We start from the raw sequence: 18,408 nt of genomic DNA, 5'->3' as shown, positions 1-18,408 counted from the left end.
GCCACTCTGGTACCAAAGATAAGTGGGGGAGGGGAGGAGAAATCAACTTAAGAAATAGATCTGTTCAAGTATACTGATGATTGTTTAAGCTGACATGTCACCTGCTAGAGCAGCTTGTACAGGGAAAGCCTAGAAATCTCCTGTTTGCAATTTCAGCCAGTTTGTTGTGTTTTGCAGCTTGTTGAACACTGCTGGGCTCTGTAAGCATAGCAGAGAGAAATCAAATGTTAGTCTTCTGCTTCTGAAAGGTTAAAGTAACTAATGAAAACTGAAGGAAGAGCTGTTTCATGGGGTGGTGGTTTTTACCATCAGTATCCTGCATGCCACTAAATGTAAGGACAGGCTCCCCAGTGACAGTCCCTGGCAGGAGATCTGCCAGCTCTGTTCCACGCTCAGTGGGTGTCACCTTCCAGTTCTCTCTGCCTGCCTCCAGAGAAGGTGATCATGGAAGGGTGTGTGTTGGGGGATTCAGAGTGAGAATAAGAAGAGCATGTGATGCAGCTCCCAGCTGAGGGTTAGGATATCCACCTGTGGCATGAGAGGTCTCTGTGCTGCATGCACCCCATGCTGTCAATGTGTGTTATCATGAGTGTCACTGAAAGATCAAGCTCTTAAATTTGATCAGAAATCAGCTGCCTGGCCTGTGATTTTTAGAGGATGGCAGAGCTCAGGAAGGATTCAAAACCCTAGTTTTCCAGCAGTAACATTTCAAAATCCTTACCATGTTACCAGAAGGTGAATTTTCTCACATAACAAAGAAGTTATGACTGAAAAGAAGAAGATGGGGGATAATTTCTTGACCTCTCTTAGCAGCTGATTTTACTGATGTCCATGTTTAAGATTTCCTGAATCTTGTATCTAATTTCTAAAATCTAGTTCATACCAGGTGACACACAGTGTAATAAATCATTGGTATGCATTAAGTGGGTTTCTTTCACTTTGCAGTCTCCAATATCATTACAACTGACATTTTGTTGACTAACTCATTCAGGGGCTTTTCTCTGATATATGCTTACCCCAGTCCTTTAAGACTCCTATGCAAATTTATGGAAAGTTTAATGTTAACTTTTCTAGTGTTGAATTACTGGCCTGTTCTCCCATGCAAGGACGACAGGCCACATGACCTTCTTAAGTAAGGATGAAGGCTTGATATTACTTCTTTGACATAATGAAAATGCATACATTCTGCTAATGAAAGGTATTACTTGGAATTTAGTTCTGTAATTCAGTTCAAGTGTGTGGACATTAAATAACTCTCATAGTACAGAGTCACCAGTCAGAACCAATATATTAATTTCCATCCCTTTATAACTAAGGATCTTTTCCTACTATTTTATCCATTGATTATCCTTCTATTTCATCTCATAGAGAAGGACAAAATTTAATATAGTTCCTTAGATTTGAATTTAAATACATGTATGAACTGGCTTAATTAATCATCTGTGCATATGACTAACTGTATAATACCCACCAAACCAATTAAAAGATAACACTGTCAAAGGAACTTGGCAGTATATAATGGAGGCATGGGGGGTGGGAAATAAGAATAAAGACGTAGTGCTCATCCTGCAGAGCTTCTATGGCTGGTTTGCATGTCTGTTTCCCCAGGCAGCAGAGAATGCACACAGCACTGGATAAGATACAGTCCTTGAGTCTGAGAATTAACATAGAGTTTTAAGATCTCTAATTACACCCACTGTACTGTGTTTCTGTAAATAATTTAACTTATTTGTATGAAGGAATAGATATAGAAAAGTTATACTCATTTTTTATATAAGGTAAAATTATAATATCCAGGCAGTCAAGGCTTGCCTCCCATGTCCACATCCTCAGCTCACTCACAGTCCATAAATTTTTTAAAGATTACTTTATCTTTCTATCCACTTTTTTTAATGACAGTGGTACAAATACAGACTGGATCTTCCTGTAGTTTTTAGTTCCAAACAATAACTATTGTAAAAGCAATAAAACTTGGGGGGAGGGGATGAAAGAGGGACAAAGAAATTCTTTACCCCATACATGATTCGTAATTAGCAACTGCACGCTGCTTTGGCATCATTAGACGGAGTGAGTCTAAAAAGAATGTGACGTTTCTTCTGTGTCACTTTAGCATGACAAGATTTACTGTAATGCTGAAGGATAAATTTCAGTAGTATCTTTCTGTGCTAATTAATTGTAAATGTTACTCTGCAAATTATGTCGTTTTCATGGAGGCAGGAAGGATTCTATGTGATTCTAGTTGCCATATAAATAAATAAAAAAGGAATGATAGGGCATGCTACACATACTCCCAAAAGTCTTATTGAAATGACATTGTTTAGAATACTGATATAAAGTGCCTTTGTATCAGGTAAAAAATTGTTATGTAATTGAGGTAAGTGTTAATTCTACTTCAGTGGACATTTCAGACACAAGTCTCCAGGGAAACCCAATCCCAAATAAGAAATAAAATCAGCTGCAAATGAGGCTCAGCTTTTTACTGTGCTTTTCCAAATACAGATTATCCTTAAATACAGCCCCAGGTTTGTGGCATCCACTGTGCTAGCAAGCCATGCAGATTTTACATACTGCAGCAGGCTGCCATTCAGAAATAAATAAAATGAATAAAGTGCAAACTCGAGCTTCTCTCCATGGCAACCACTGCATCGCTTGAGCTTTGTGCCACTTCCTGAACAACTGCACAGTGGAAAATAAGCCAACAGCCAGCACAGGGAAAAATAATAGGGAGAGGCACATAAAATCTGCTCAGGCTGTCAGGCACAGTCTTTGTATAGACTGTTTAGGGCTGCGTTTTTAACTTTGTTTCAGTATGTTCTGTAGTAGGTTCTGGTTTGTCCTCACTGTGGCACGGGGGACAAAAGATGGGTGACCGATGGGAGAACTAAAGCTGGGATGATACAGACTCTTCTTTCCAGCAGTGGCCTCATGCAACAGCCTTGCCCCACTGCAGGTCTGGTGGCAGGAGGCAGGGCAGGAGGAAGGGCAGGCTGCTCCTGGATCTTTCCAGAGCCATCAGCATCAGGGCACTGCAGCAGTTCTTCCCAAACACATATGGAGCTGTACTTGAAAACAAGCCACAACAGCCAGGCAGCAAAGCAGGTTGTGGCAACAAGTAACACAAGTCTCCGAACTGTATCCAGCCCTGCAAAGGTTGTCAGTTGTACTTAGCCTCTCCCACTGATCCCTTAAAAAGTAAAATGGGACATAGTGAAGTGGCTAAACTGTCCCCGCTCAGGACAATGTTCTCTCATTCAAAATGTCCTGGAGAAAGGGCCCCAAAACATGGCTGGGTGCTGCCTGATGGGAGGCCAGGTGGGAAGGCTTTGGCCAGTTCCAAGTGAATAGTCAAACTCCATGGAGGAAATTGGAACAGTATTTACACACCTGCCCCAATCCGCTTTACAAGTTTCCAGAAAAATATGTTGGAAACAGATAGACGTCGGGATGCTTAAACACAGGCTATGCTTTTTTACAGTTTTGCACTTTGAGCCGAGACACTCAAGCATGGTTGGAAGACCAAGCTGCTGGAAGGGACAGACTTGATTTGCATTCAGAGCACTGATTTCAATAGGAATAGGTTGGGAGTTCTCTAGAAAACTTCTTGTCTCACTTCAGAGATGTGATTCTTTCGATGTTTGTGATGCTGTTCCTGCTTAATAAAGTTCATAGTGTAATTAGATACAATAGTGCCTCATGCGGTGTCAAAGTTTATGACCCATAACTACCAACTCCACCATATGGAGTCTAATAGGTTTCTCTGCCAAAGCATCCTACATGCTCATCAGTATTAGTTTTTTTGGTACTTGATTCTATATGAGAGATGGAAACTTTATATTCAGACTTTATAAGTGTACACAAGCAAGTGTACATAAGTGTATTAAGTGTGCACTTTGCACCAATATGTATACATGCACTCTTCTTTAGCCCATTTAGAAACCTAAAAATAACAACATTTTCAAAAGTGATTGTTTTAAATCCATTTTATGTTCTATATAAAATGTTAAGCCCATTTTATGTTATACAAGCCTTTTCTTACACTTTACAAATGTGCTACATTGCTAACTTACCACCACTGTGACAAACATCAACTGGTGCTGAATCAGGAAATAAGTGACTATTGAGAGAATTAATGCAGGGATGAGGAAAAAAAACCAACTCTCTCCTTTTTAGTTAGGAATAAATTGACTATAAATGTCTTTGCAGAATACTTTCTTATCAGATCAACAGGTCAATTTGCCAAGTGAGTGTCCTAGTCACTGGATTAGAGAAACACACTCTTCAGGGGTCACTGAGTATTTAATTATTTAAACAAGATGAAACAGCTCCAACTAAAGAGAAAAATAACATTAGCCTGCTGGTTAGGGTACTCAGCTGTCATTAAGAGATGTAGAGTCACGTCCCTGCATTAAGGCAAGCATTGTATAGACACCAAGCAGGACATCTGACCATTTGCCTTTTGGCTGTTCTTTAATAGCAGTGTTTACATGTCAACTTCCTCATGAAAATTTTTGATTTTTTTATTTTTGCTCCAATGAAGATTAAGACCCAAGCTTCATTTAAAAAGTATTATTTACGAAGAAGAAGAAGCTGGCTAGCTAGACATTCTGATTAATTTTCAGAAACAATTTTAAGTCTTTCCCTACTGAATATGCAAAATTTGGTGGATTTAGTCAATTTAATTTAATAAGGGAGTGTAAATATGTCTGTGTATCACTGGGACAAGGGGAGGTCAAAGATGTCATGAGGAGAGGAGTCAGCAATATCACTTTACTGATGACATTGTCTGGCAGCTATTTGGGATTTTTTTTCCAGTTTAAAGGAACATCTTCATAGCTGCAGTTTATGGCCCATTTTCTGTAGGCAAACACTGAGCAGCATTGCTCTTCTACCATGCCTTGTACTACTCAGAGATGCTCTCTGCTAGATGAACTGCTGCACTTAGAGTCAGCCAAGGTCTCTTCTTTGTTGGACTCCTGCAGATTCAGGTAAAGTGGCAGCCTGCTGGGAAAAGCAGAGGAAACAGCTGAAGACAGTGCTTGAATGTCTTCCCATTACCACTGAGGGCTATTCAAACATGTGTCTTCCTTGTTTCAGGTCATAGCTGTATGGTACTTTTGTACCCATAATCAAGTACATATGTCATGCTTAATACAGACATTATAGAAAGCTGTGCCGTTTAGGGTGAGTATTTTACAGGTTGGCTGTGACAGCTCTGTGCTATAGCATAATTCTTGAAAGTTTTTCTAACATAATTTCTTGGAGGAACAGAAAATAGATAACACATAATTAGGGTGGAACTTACGGATCTTTTGAGATGCATGTAATAGCAGGCTCAAGATGTGGAAACTTTTCCTTTTATTAGTGTGAGGGCCATATGAAACTCATTGACTTCAGAAAGAGCTGTATTTTTATGTCCAAAGGTAGATTTGAGACTTCAAGACATAGTTTATGTGTGTTATCCTCATATGGTTCCTGGAAATCACTGTAATGGGTGTTTTACAGAGATGTGTACAAAAGCTCAAAATCACTTCAAAGCGCAGTTACTCTTTGAAGTATCCATCTAAGACTAATCATCTTATCAAAATTCGAAGTGACACACTGAAGTAGCCATTTGGATGCTGCATTGAGATAATAAATGTTCAGAATAAGACTTAATTTGTATGACTACACTGCTCTAATGTCTCTGAAAATCACATACACATCTTGAGCCCCTTTTAAACTAGTTTTGTAGGTACTGGTTGCGGACCAGCCATTGTAGACTACAGCTTTGTGGGACTTACTCAGGGCACCTCTGTATTTGTACCCTGTGCTCAGTGTTTTGCACCAGCAGCAAAACATCTGGAAACACCAGCTTGGAGGAGTTGTTGCTGGTTGCAATGTAATCAGAAACTTTGTGGGAAGTTGAGGGAACCAGTTTTGGTTCTGGGTCTGAAACACTATTTTCTAGCTAGAGACAAGATTGTTCTGTCTTGCTCCAGGGCAAATGAAAGCTACTAGAATGTGTCTAACAGCATGCTGACCCCAAGCTAATACAGCCTCCCTTGCCAGAGCCTTATTAGCTCAGACTCATCACCATGCTAATTGCTTTTCATATCTTACAAACATAAGCTACGCAGAATGGACAAATGAACACATGTCTGCTTATAAATAACTATTCAGACATTGAATGAGCCAGATTGTCTGGTGGAAATGGAAGTGAGACACAGACTCTTCTTGAGCCCAACTGTTTACTCTGGTTTTCCTATAAAAGCCTGAATACTGTGTGTCTCAGAATGTGAAAGGAATTTGGAACACCAAATTACATTAGCTGAGTTTTCCTCTGGTTCTTTTTCATCTCCGTGGAAAGCATCCCAAATCTCAGGTTTCCACTTGGTATAAAAGAGCAACAGTAAATCCTTTTGTGTGATTTGTCTGTTGAAACAGAGAAATAACTAGAGACTGTTTATTAGTCTATGAAGAGCAACTGACTCATTGTTTTGGTCTTTAATGGTTCTTTTGTGCTCTTAGCTTGTCTGAATAGTGCATTAACCAGGGATTTGGGAGACCTAGTTACTAATGTAGCCCATGACATGATTTCTGGCAACAAAACCTGACTTCACTGTTTCCCAATTCATAAATTATGAATAATGACACCAGCTACCAATTGCCATCAAGAAATCTGAGATGTAGTGATGATGAGAGAGATATATTCTAGAGAGAGCTATTATTATAATCATTAATTATTTCAAATAATTGATGGCTAATATTTAGTGCATTTAAGTATTAAGATAGGAAATTTTACAGATATCTTGAGAGGGCTGCTCAGTGCAAAACATTAGAAACAGATTTGAAGGAGTAAATTAAATAGGTGGAAAAATGCCTACCTTGTGTCTCTGGAGGGAATTTTCTACTCCCTACCTCATACAGTATGTTAAAGATGAACAAAAGTAGTGACAAAATGTTAGTTCCTGAGGGAATGTTAGTGCAGATCTGAGATCTAAATCTCTGGACTCTTACTTAGGTGGAAATATGATTAGATCCTGCTTAGATAGAGAGGAGGCATTCATGTATATATATAGTCAGACCAGCTTTGAGAATCTAGATCCCCTTGTAAATCTAACCCTGAAAATGAATTCTCTAAGTTTGAAATAGGAACAATTATTTGTCAAAATGATTGCTTAAATTCTGGTATCTCACATCTGTGTTAGTGCCAGAACAGACATGAACCATATTTCTTCTCAGCATCAATTCATAGTCAATTATGAGCAAACATGAACTTCACGAGAGTAATACAAATGTATGCACAGTCATGCAAGAGAGGAAGCAGATAGGAATAAATGCCTGCAGAAAAGGAGACTAATACACAGAAAGTTTCTGAGACCCTTTTCATCTTTGCAGCTTTCAATCTTATATTTCCATTAGAGAAGAAAATGCAAGAAGGAAAAACAAAAGAAGGAATTGGTGGATGAATTTTGAAACAGTATGTAATGCAGTACAGGTTGCCTTTAGCTCCATGTTAATGTTTTTCACAAGCCAAAACATTTTTTTTTTTTTTTGCTGAAAAGTAAAAAAGAAAATCTCATAAATGAAGGTTGGGAGGAGAGAGAGAAGAACTGCTTCGTTTCTTTAGCAATAGTTTGGCAACAGCTGTAGCACAGCTGAGTTCTTATAAGTGTAGTGGGAAAAAGCTACACCATTAATGGTAATTTATCTTATGTTCTCCAGTCTGTGACTATTATCTAAGTGCTTTGTGCCAAATGTAATAAAATGGCCAGATTTCTCATTACAGAAAGCATAAATTGCTTAAGGCGAATATATTATGAGGAAAACTGTCAGTGTCATAATTGTGCACTCCTGTCACTAAATTCCATAAAATATATACATTTATGAATATGCTAACCCTAAACCCATTTACTGGTAGAGTAACCGGAAGTGTGTGCACTGGGAATGTTTTATTCTTTTTGTCATTTTTATTGCTACATAGCCTGTAGAGATCACACATTGCAATATATTTGAAAAATATTACAAATAGGTCAGTATGCCACTATTTGCCCAGTCACAGTCAGACACTTGTAATAATATCATTTTAGAAATTACAAAATCATTTGGGCAATAAATTAACTTGCTATTCAAGGGAAATAAAAATAAGTCGATGTAAGTTAGGTCTTTGTTAAAAATATGAAGTCAGCTGGTTTTACTGATGAAACACATCCTTCTTATATATAAATCTTTTAAATGCTTCAGGTGATAGTCATCAAAGAAATACTGACTAAGATCATTTTAGCAGTTCAATATTAATAAGTAGCTAGCTTTCACACATTGAAATTAAAATACTATTTATTATGAAAGTCATTACATTTTGGTATTTTAAAAACAGCACTTGTATACTCTGAATAACTTGAGCTTTGGTATCTCCAACAGGAGTAGTTCCTAACCATAAGAGTGAAAACATAGTCAACCAATCTAAATTTGCTCAGTTTTAGGAATGTTTACAAAAACCATGATGAAATTATCACGTATGAAATAAAATGATGCATCAGAAATAAATTTCCCCACATAAGAAGTCTTGAGAAGATGTGGATAGGGTAGAAAGAAGGACTGTGGAAACTCAGAAAGAGGAAAGGGAAGAACTCCAAATTCTTCTTGGCCACTGCCAATAAATGAGTTCTGTGTTATTCAAGTTACCATCCTAGTTACCAGGAAGGAATTTGAGATGAAATGGATGAAAAATAGAAAACAGAGTTTCCATCTTCAAGAAAAATTAGAGGAGAATGAGCCACAAGGAATGTATCCACCAAGTATTTTAATACTTCACAGCTCTCTGTTGAATGATCCATCCATCTGCATGCTAGAGGGACTTGCTTTCCCCAAACTCTTGTTACATCAGTAGGAGCTGGAATATGCTCCAGTCTCAGTTTTAAATGAGAGACACTGCTCAACTGACCTATGCACCCAAAGCTGCCTGGCCCTGAAGTTAGCCAAGATGCTAGAGCAGAGAAGAAGGAATAAGATTGCATGTACAAATTAAAACTGTACTTTCTTGATTTATCATTCAGTTCTTTAGCTTCACTTACAATTTTGAAATCAAGAAAATGACTGTTTTTCTCCTGTCAGTATGTTTAGAATTACCTTAGGTAATGCTGGCAAGCACAAATGTCTTGGACAAAACTTAATTCGGGATTAAAATGTAAAATATAGATGTCTACAGTCGAATTAGATGTCTGAGTTCCCAGGATGGTCAGTGAAGGCCTCATCACTGGCCTCAGCTCACAGTACAGATTCTATTGACTGTATTGAATGAATCTAAGTATGTGGCACCTCAGATGCCTAAGGCACATGTAGATGCCTTCATTAAGTGTGTGGTTATTATGGGTGAATTAAATCTCACCTATAATTTCTTAACCAAAGAATAACAAATTATAGCCAGATGTTTAGAAATTTTTTGCTTCAATACACCACGGTGAGGTGGCTGTAAGGGCTGTTGCTGCTCTTAACATTCCAGCATGGGGTAGATATTGTATCTGCATCTACGCAGAAACACGCCCAGGAATAGTGCTGGGCAGTGAAAGCATGTGGCATGGTCTGACCCACCTTTTCTTAGTAAATGTGTCAACCTCCAAAATTTGCCTGTACAGATTGATGTGAGCATAATAAGTATCCATTGGAAATGGCGGAGGTCTGTTCATCTCCCTGCAGCATTCTGATCCCACACCACTACTGGCAACACTGTAGGACATTGTTTTTTTTGCTAGAGGCTCAGGCAAAAAACACGCAGCAGACCAATCTAACAATTTATCCCCATATCTGACTACACGTCAGAGCCTGGGGGTGTTCCTGGGCATTGTTTATTAGTGTACTTACAGGTTGTAGATGGTACTTCATCTATATAACTTGCAGGTGTTTCCTTTGAATCCAGCATGATCCAGCTGGACTGGAAGAGTGTTACAGTGCTGTGAATAAAATAAAGCAGTTTTGTTTCAGATGAAGAAAAAATCCACAAACACCAATCCAAGAAATCAAGAAAAGAGGTTCATATGGCTTTGTTTCCACCTATCTTCCATAGCTTATGATAACTCACTTATTGGTACAATGATGCAACCTTTCTCAGGATTTTCTAGTAATGCGCACAGAACAAGTGGCATGGGAAGGTGAATGGTGCCATGGAAACAGAATTTAGGCATCACCTCGAGCAGGATGGTAGCGTAGTATAGGACTAACAAAAACATATATAATGATGTTAAATATGGTCTAATGTGAGTGATTTTTACATGGAAATAGAAGATAACTTAATAAATTTACGTTTGCCCATTTTCCAGCCCCACCCCCCTTCCCTCCCAAAAAACCTTATCTCGCAGGACAGTGAAATATGAGATTGCTATTCTACAGTGCCATGCATACTGACTTACAGAGGTAATGGGTATATTTTGGTATTATATTTGAATACATTCTCAAGTCATAATTCTTTTCACTGTTTTTACTGTAGAAATAATACAGTTAGCTTGAAGTGTGCTGGAAATCTCTCTCATCATTGACTTCAGTGCAAACTTAAATTATGACAGCTGATAAAAAACCAATTAAACTTAAGTGGTCCTATGCAGACAGCCTAGTCCAAGGAAAAACACTAGCTTTTGTAGTAAAATATGGATTAGGTGAATAGCAATTTTTTTTTAATACTTATATTACCACCTTCTTTTAAAATTACTTCAATTTAAAAGAAAAGTAGATTGTTTTCCTTGTTTCATTCTTTTGTTTGCTTTGCACATTACCTTTTTCTCCAAGTGTCACCGAAGTGTTCACCTACCAACAGATTTTGGCATCTGTGTGCTGAATCTAGTCTTTATGTTGCAATGTCTTTACTGGGAACATCTCTCTGCATGTTTGAGATTCTCCATTTAGCTATTATGATCTATAAATAGCAACATTTTGGTAAAATAAAATTCTGTATGATGAATTTCTGTCCCTAATAATTTTGAATGGGCTGTCACAGTATGCTAGGATGCCTAGAATGGGTGCTTTAGGATCTAGGACATGAAAATTAAGCCAGTTCCTTGGTATTTTATTTTATAACCTTCACATTTGCAATCATTATATTTATGAGACTGCAAGCTGGAGACGGGCAAACAGAGATCAGGGGAGGTGTAAGGGCATGAACTGTCTCAGTGTGTGGGAGCAGCTGCTGCCTCAGGGGCTGTCCGGGCAATGAGCAGCTGTAGCGAACAGGTGGACGGACACACAGCCCTTCCATGAGCATTGCACATCCCATCCCACTCCATCCCACTTCATATCAGCACTGCTTTCAGTGGGCCTGTTGCAGCCACTTTGTCAAGGAAGACCTGACAAATAGAGACTTGTGAGATATCTGAAGAGTGTAGCTGTGTCTTGCACTACAGGGATTGAGTAGCTGAGTCAGAAAGACTGTCACTTATACAAGGTTCCAAATCAAACCAGCAGCAAAACCAATAAGTTTTTTATTCACAGCCTTCCCTCATTTGACCAGATGTTGCCACTTCATCATTCTTTTCTCTTTACTCTTTTTTCTTTTCTCTTTTTTTTTTTTTTCCGCTTCAGAAATTTAACTGCAATTGTGAATTTTAACTCATCTCATTTTGACAGGACAGGGCATGAGAGTCTCGACATGCACTGGAAGGCATGGCCAGTGGAACTACCTTGTCTCTGGAAAATTGAGAATAGGATATTGAACTTAGTTTTGTGTATTAAATGAAATATTTATCACAAGATAGGGGAAAAGGATGTTGAAAGGTCAAATTTTCCATTATGGTCTAGCACAGAAAGGACAGCATAGCTCTTCAGAGAATAGCTGAGGTAAAAATATTACTTTATTCTTAACCTTACCCTGCAGACTCTTCATTTGTTTCAGCAAACTGCACCCTATTGCTATTCAGACCCTTAGTTCCATTGACATTCACCTGCAAGAGCAATGTTTCACAATTTCTACTTATTGTTTTTCCTTTCATTAATTCTTCCACACTTCAGATGTGCTTTTTCTGCATTCTCAAATGCATTTCTGTGAAAGTGAGATCTTTACAAAGGGAGTTGTGTAGCTTTTTCCACTCTCTGATTAATTGTAAACAAGTGTTTTCCTTTTAAAAAATGTATGAATCTTCTCCTCATTCGTACCTGATAAAAGTTAAAACTTTTTCTGAAACTTTTAGGTGACCTGTCTGCAGCCTATGGGCTGGGAAAAAAACCTGAAAAATATATTTTTCAGCTTTCTGGTTGCTCAGCCATACATAACTAGAGCCTTCACATTTTTTAAGCATTTCAGACTTTCAGTCAATGTTGTGTTTGACTGCTGTCCATCCTTTCTTTGCATTTGATCATTGTCATCAGCTCATATTTGGTTTTAGGAATGAAAGAACCTCTTCATGAACTAAGAGATCTTTTATCATGAGTTTCTTTTCTAGCAATTAAAACAATATTCTCCTTCTCTTGGGCTTCCCTTTGCATATTTCTATACCTTACAGGGTACGATTAACCTCTTTTTTTTGTTTTATTTTTCCTTTAAGGCTTTGTAGTTTGACTTGTTCATGTTGCTTTTGTCCATGGAAAGCTCACACCCCAAGTCTGGCATCTGGTCCTTTTTTGCACAAAACACGAAAAATGTAGAAAATCATCTCCCTGTTACAAATGTATCACCCTCCAAATAGAAGAGAGAGAATGGAGATGGTATGTACTGCAAATATACCATCATCAGAAAAGGAAAGAAGAAGATGGTCAAAAGATGGTCAGAAAGCAAAAGACAAGTTCCAGGTTTTTTAGTACAGTGCAATCTGTATGAATCATGAAGAAGAGTTATCAGTAGGAATGCCAGAATAGCAAGGAAGAGAGAGCACTAAAATGAAAAAAAAAAAAAATGAAAAAGGGAAATTTATAGAAAAGGACTGTGAATTGACCACATTTCATGTAATTTAGATTTTAATTTTGATGTATGGTAATGGAAAGTTGGATGTAAACATTTTGTTATAACAGAAGTAGGCCCCAAGCAAGTAGTGACTCAGGTTAAGGGGTATTCTGAAAACTACTCTGAGATCTAAGAAAGCAGCAATTGGAAAGACCTATTATTTGTCAGTGAGTCATTTCTAATGCAGAATATTATCTCCCTAATGTATTTTTCCATGGACTTAGTTTCTTGGAAAACAATTTAAGCAAATTTTTAAATTTTGAAAAGCTGGCTTCAAGGTTTTGTTTTGTTTTTCTCACAAACTTGGCTTTGCCTAGAAAAAGCAAGACATTTGGCATATCTAAAGACAGAGGTGTCAGGACTCCAGCCATGTAGTAAACTAAATTCTATTTTTATTGTTAATGATTGAAAGTAGAAAAACAAAAAGCACGTGTTAGAACTTTAGAACCCACACAGACTCCCCAAAATTCACAGTCATTCAGCAAGGAGAAGCTATTGCCAATTGAAAAAAAATGACAGGTTCATTTTGGCCAAAAGTGGTTTTTTTGTATGCCAGTTACAAGACTGATACTAAAAGATACCTGAAACTTAAAACTAATGGGAAAACAAAACAATTCCCTATAAGTTTTTTGGAAGTCGCTTTTTAATCTTCAGATTTTTTATCAGATTTAACTGATTTTGAGTTGGAAAGTCCTTCCCATTGTCTTCAGATAGACTTTTAATAATTAATAGGTAAGGTTGATATCTACTCTTTAAGTAGCCATCTAGACAAACAAAGACCCTCTGTCCCTTAGATCAGATTAGGTTCAGTTACATGTACTGCTTTCATGTCCCAGATATCTTAGTGTCCTTTTGTATTTAGTTCTTTACCCTGGTGAAGGAGATGGACAGCACTGCATTCTTCTGTGATACAGTGATATTGTTATTTAGAGTAAAGAGGTAAACTGATGTCTCACATAAGCACTGAGTTACCAGTCATCAGATTCTGTTAATAGCCAAGAGTTAAAGTGTCTTCGTTTCTTAGACTTATACTAGTTCCTTTTAAAAGACATTCTTACTTGTATTCAGCATTATTCTCCACATTCTTTTTCTACAAATACGCTTTTCCATTTCCTTTCAGACAAACTCTGATTTATTTGCTTTTTTTGGAGGCTACACTTTTTTCCTTTTTTTTTTTCCTGACACATTTTTTGCACAAGTAAAATCTACCTAGGAATTACAGTTCACTTCATGAAGGATATTGTAATTATTTTTAATTCTATTTCAATATAAAACCCTCCAAATTTTAAAATTTTTCAGCTAGAAAAATTCTATCAGACTGGGTATTTCCTATGCCAAGTCTGTCTCGGAGCTGCAAACGCTGCTTTGCTTGGTCTCTGGGCTGCAGCTGCACTCCTAAAGAACAGAGGAAGGGACCCAAGGGAAAATTAATTTGTTGCTAAATTCTGGTGAAGCTTTGTTGAGATCAAAATATCTTCATAAAACGTCCTGACTCCAGGGAACAGCAGCCAGAAAATGCTGCATATTTTCTGATCTGCGCTGGTGTTAAAAAGATGCCTTTTGGTTTTGCCATGAAGACTTGGGTTTTGAAAGCACTTTATTGGTATGAACTATTTCATCTGCTCATGAACTGTCTTTTATCTCATATGCTCATATGTTTAAATGCCAGGGAATGTTAATTACTTAAAATTTAATAAGACAATTAATTAAGGCAAAGCATAAGTACAAAGTCAGAATGTCTGTTGCTCGTCTCAGCAGATAATTGATAGCTTTGAAATACTAACAAAAGCCAAGCTTTAGACATACAAGGCTATTATAGGGCCTATTATTTAATGGAGAGGTGAGTTATGGGAACATACTCAAAAAAAATTATCTTCATATAGAAACCACCAAGATTAATCTGGAGCCATAAGAAAAACAATAGATACATTAAAAAAATCTTAAGAAGGAAGCTAAGGAAGCGGTACATGAAGTGAAATCTCAGCAATGAAAGTAGTCTGGACACGTAATTAGGATGATGAAAGACCCTTACAATTATCTCCTGAGAGGTTACCACCCTTTTTTTTCCTTCATGTCCATGGAAAATGGAGAAGATTGAGAAAAAATATAGAATTTATTAATGTGAATTGCCAACAATAGGAGAAATATATTGTTGGATAAAAATATTTTGATTAGTGGTGGGAAGGACAGAAAAAATTCTGGTAATTGTGAGAAAGACTCTTAAGATCAGGGAGACAGTAACAGTGTCATATATAACCTACAGTGGAACGTCTTAAACATTTCAGAGAGGAAGGATTCGAGTAATCTGCTTTAAATGTGATGCTCCTGCTTAGTATGCTGGGTAAAGATTTTTCAAGTTTGCATTTGGCAAGAAGGCAGTAGATTTCTACCACTATGCCTGTAAAATTTTTATCTGATAATCTGATGAATCATGATGTAAGGAAGTTTTATTTTTCAGCGTGTTGTTTTCCTTTCTATGGGTGTATCATGTTCCTCCTATTTATGGTCAAATGGAAAGAAGAAAGGCAAGAAGAGTAGAAACAACCAGAGGAAGCATCCATGGCTGCTTGTAGAATTTTCACAGATACTCTTCCACAGAGTTTAGAACACATGACAAAATAAAAACCACAGAATAAAAAAATCTAAGGCACTTTTTATAAACTACAGACTGAAACATTGACATTAATTTTATTCCTACTTTCACATGTTCTGTTTAGTTTTAGATGAATCTTCAGGGGAAATCTGATTCTTGTAAATGGAAATAAATATATATGCCAATTAATTATGGCTTTTGGATTCCATATATATAGACAGTGCAGTCCTAAATTGCCACTGCATTTGCATGTCCATTTACTTAATGTTAATAGTCATTTACAGCTCTTATGTGTATATTGTCACAATATTAACTCGCTAGTTACATGAATCATCACCTATGCATGTATTTTCCCATTTACAGTGCCCAAATGTTTGTTTCTTTTTGGTTTTATTAACTTTTCTAATGCCATTCTTCATCCTCGAAGCCATTATTTTTTATTAAAAAAAAAATACTAGGGTGAAAAATTCTATGACTGCAGCATTTCCAGGCTACATCAAGGTGTCCTAACTTTCATGTGACAGCCTTGCTGTCCCAGATTGTGCACTTACTTCATGAACTATTTTCAATAGTAACAATTCTTCTACTAAGTATTAGAAATACTGATGCTACCAAATTACTAGCAGTAACCACTAGAATAAGTCTAGTATTAAATGCTTCTTTCAATACTTATATATGAAATCTGGCATTGTAACACCAGGAAACCATGAGGTGAGCAATGCACACATATAGAGATGCTATAAATTTATGCTACTGGTATTTATAATCTGTAATCTCAAAATGAGCAAATAAGAGGAGAAATTAATACAGAGATTGAGCATTTAATGAAGTTTTTCTTGCTATTTACAACTTTTAGTTGGAATTTTGAGAAGAAGAGAGATGTTGCCAACAGAGAGTCCAAACAAATGAAAACAACTGTGGATATTTTAGAAGATCCTGGGTCTACCCAGGGCTGGTTCCATGTGTGCACAACACCAGTAGCATAACTTAATGAATGGTGAAGCAAGCCCTGTCATGCTGCCCTGGACAACATTATCCATGGACATATGTATCCTGCCATCAAGTGTGATTTCCGTTAATTAGTTCAGCAGATTGGTTGATGTAGTTAGCTCCAGTACTGATGGCAACAAAGCTGCCTTTGTTCAGGCTTCAGTGAAGGTTTAACCAGGGCCTAGTGTGTATTCTTGGTGGCTGAAGCCAAAGTTGCTATTGCTTAGCAACTGGTGATTTCTAATCAGATTAAAGTTACATGTGCTGTAATCATTCTTAATAGAAAGGCACATGATCCCGAGCAAGTGTGTGTATGTGTGTGAGAACAGAGGGCTGAAGATGGATGTAAGCACACATCAGCATGTGGGAGATGGAAAACTACTGGAGTGAGCTTGATAGCATAGGAGGCCCTGCCTTCACTATCTCGATGATGTAGTAAAATTCAGGGTGGTGGAGGGGGGATTTGAGCATAACATTGTGTCTTTTTGTACCAGTGAAAGCTTTACACCAAAATATGTCATGTTCTATTTCTTTCAAAGGTGGCAAGTTTTAGTTACTTTTATCCATAAATCAAAAGACTTTACGTCAAGTTCTGTGGAGGAAAAAATCCTTCTCCCTCCCTCTTGTGGAGTGAGCTGTAAAACACAATTGTTAAGGCTGTAAGATCATCAAGTCCAAATGTCCATTGGGTCCACCATGTGGGTGATGCAAATGGTGGTAATTTCAAAGTCAGTGCAGAGGATATTCAAATAGGTCTTATTTGGTGAATTGAACATTTGAAGAGAAAACACTTTTTCAATATCACAGGACTTGTAAGGATTGCAGGTTTTCACAACTGCAAGAAGACTGTGGAAGGCTGACTCCAGCCAGCAGCCAAAACACCATACAGCTGCTTGCTCACTCCCTCTCCTAGGGCACAGAGAGAAAATATAAGGAAAGTGAGAAGACTTATGGACCAACATAATGACAGTTAATAAAGAAAGTAACAGCTGTATATGGCACCAAAGAAAACAGAGGAATTCATTCCCATCAGAAGGCAAGTGTGCAGCCACTCCCATAGCGATGACTTGGGAAGACAAATACCATAACCACAAATATCCCTCCTTCCAACTCCTCCTCCATATGGGCTGACATGAAGAAAGCAAGCTTCATCCTAGCCACACCCAGCAGAAACTGAAAATTTTCTGTTTTCTTTTTCCTTTTTTTTGTGTGTGGGTTTTTTTTTGGGGGGGGGTTGTTGTTTGTTTTTTGTTTGGTTGATTTTTGTTTGTTTTTGTTTTGGGTTTGTTTGGTTGGTTAGTTGATTTGTTTGGTTTGGTTTTCTTTTACAGAATGGGTTAAGAGGTGTATCACCACTAGTGGCAATATGAGAAACTCAAAACACATTTTTCTGCTTTTTCTATTCTACTTGACATTACTAGTAGACTTTTGGCACGGTGAATCAGCCTCCCTCTGTCTTAACAAATGTTTAACCATTTAAATGAATTTAAATAGCTCCAAAAACACCCCCAAAGTAGACAAGATCAAGGCCAGAACATCAAGATACTTTGAGTGCTTGATGAAAGTGAGGGACTTGCTTTCTAACCCCAAACCTGACCCAGATAAAGTAACAGCTGACAGCTGCTTCTCCTATTCTGAATCATTGTCAAAATTAGCAAGTTCTTCCAAGGCAGATTTCCTTTTCTCTTTGACTGGAAGAGGAAACCTTCATCAAAACAGATACATTCCTGCAAATAAATTTAGGTCTCAATGAGTTTATATTGTTTAAGAATAGGAAAAAATTGAAAAAAAATAAAAAAGAGGGAAGGAAAAACAACACTAACAAAAACCTCAACAACAACCCCCTTCCCCACAGATTTACTTATCTGTCAAGGAGTAAGTCATGAAAATACTCCTCAGGAAATCCAAAAGGATGGGATGCATA

The 18,408-nt window shown here is 37.5% G+C and overlaps 1 protein-coding gene and 1 long non-coding RNA gene across 27 annotated transcripts in view; one reads left to right on the top strand and one right to left on the bottom strand.

Annotated features, from left to right (window-relative positions):
• Positions 1-18,408, top strand: part of DLGAP2 (DLG associated protein 2) — a 448,813-nt gene that overhangs the window by 316,815 nt on the left and 113,590 nt on the right. The window lies entirely within an intron of this gene.
• The window catches only part of LOC126639974 (uncharacterized), a 35,630-nt gene continuing 21,187 nt past the window's right edge, over positions 3,966-18,408 (bottom strand). The window contains exons 3-4 of the long non-coding RNA XR_007628917.1: positions 9,841-9,929; positions 3,966-4,998 (exon numbers count right to left, since the gene is read on the bottom strand). This is a non-coding gene — a long non-coding RNA (uncharacterized LOC126639974). The remainder of the gene's footprint in view (positions 4,999-9,840; positions 9,930-18,408) is intronic.

This window comes from Myiozetetes cayanensis, unplaced genomic scaffold (assembly GCF_022539395.1).
Source record: "Myiozetetes cayanensis isolate MyiCay16 unplaced genomic scaffold, myiCay2020 scf2-11, whole genome shotgun sequence".
NCBI classification, from domain to species: domain Eukaryota; kingdom Metazoa; phylum Chordata; class Aves; order Passeriformes; family Tyrannidae; genus Myiozetetes; species Myiozetetes cayanensis.
The sequence above is the reverse complement of the archived record's forward strand: the minus strand, read 5'-3'. Positions and strand labels throughout refer to the sequence as shown.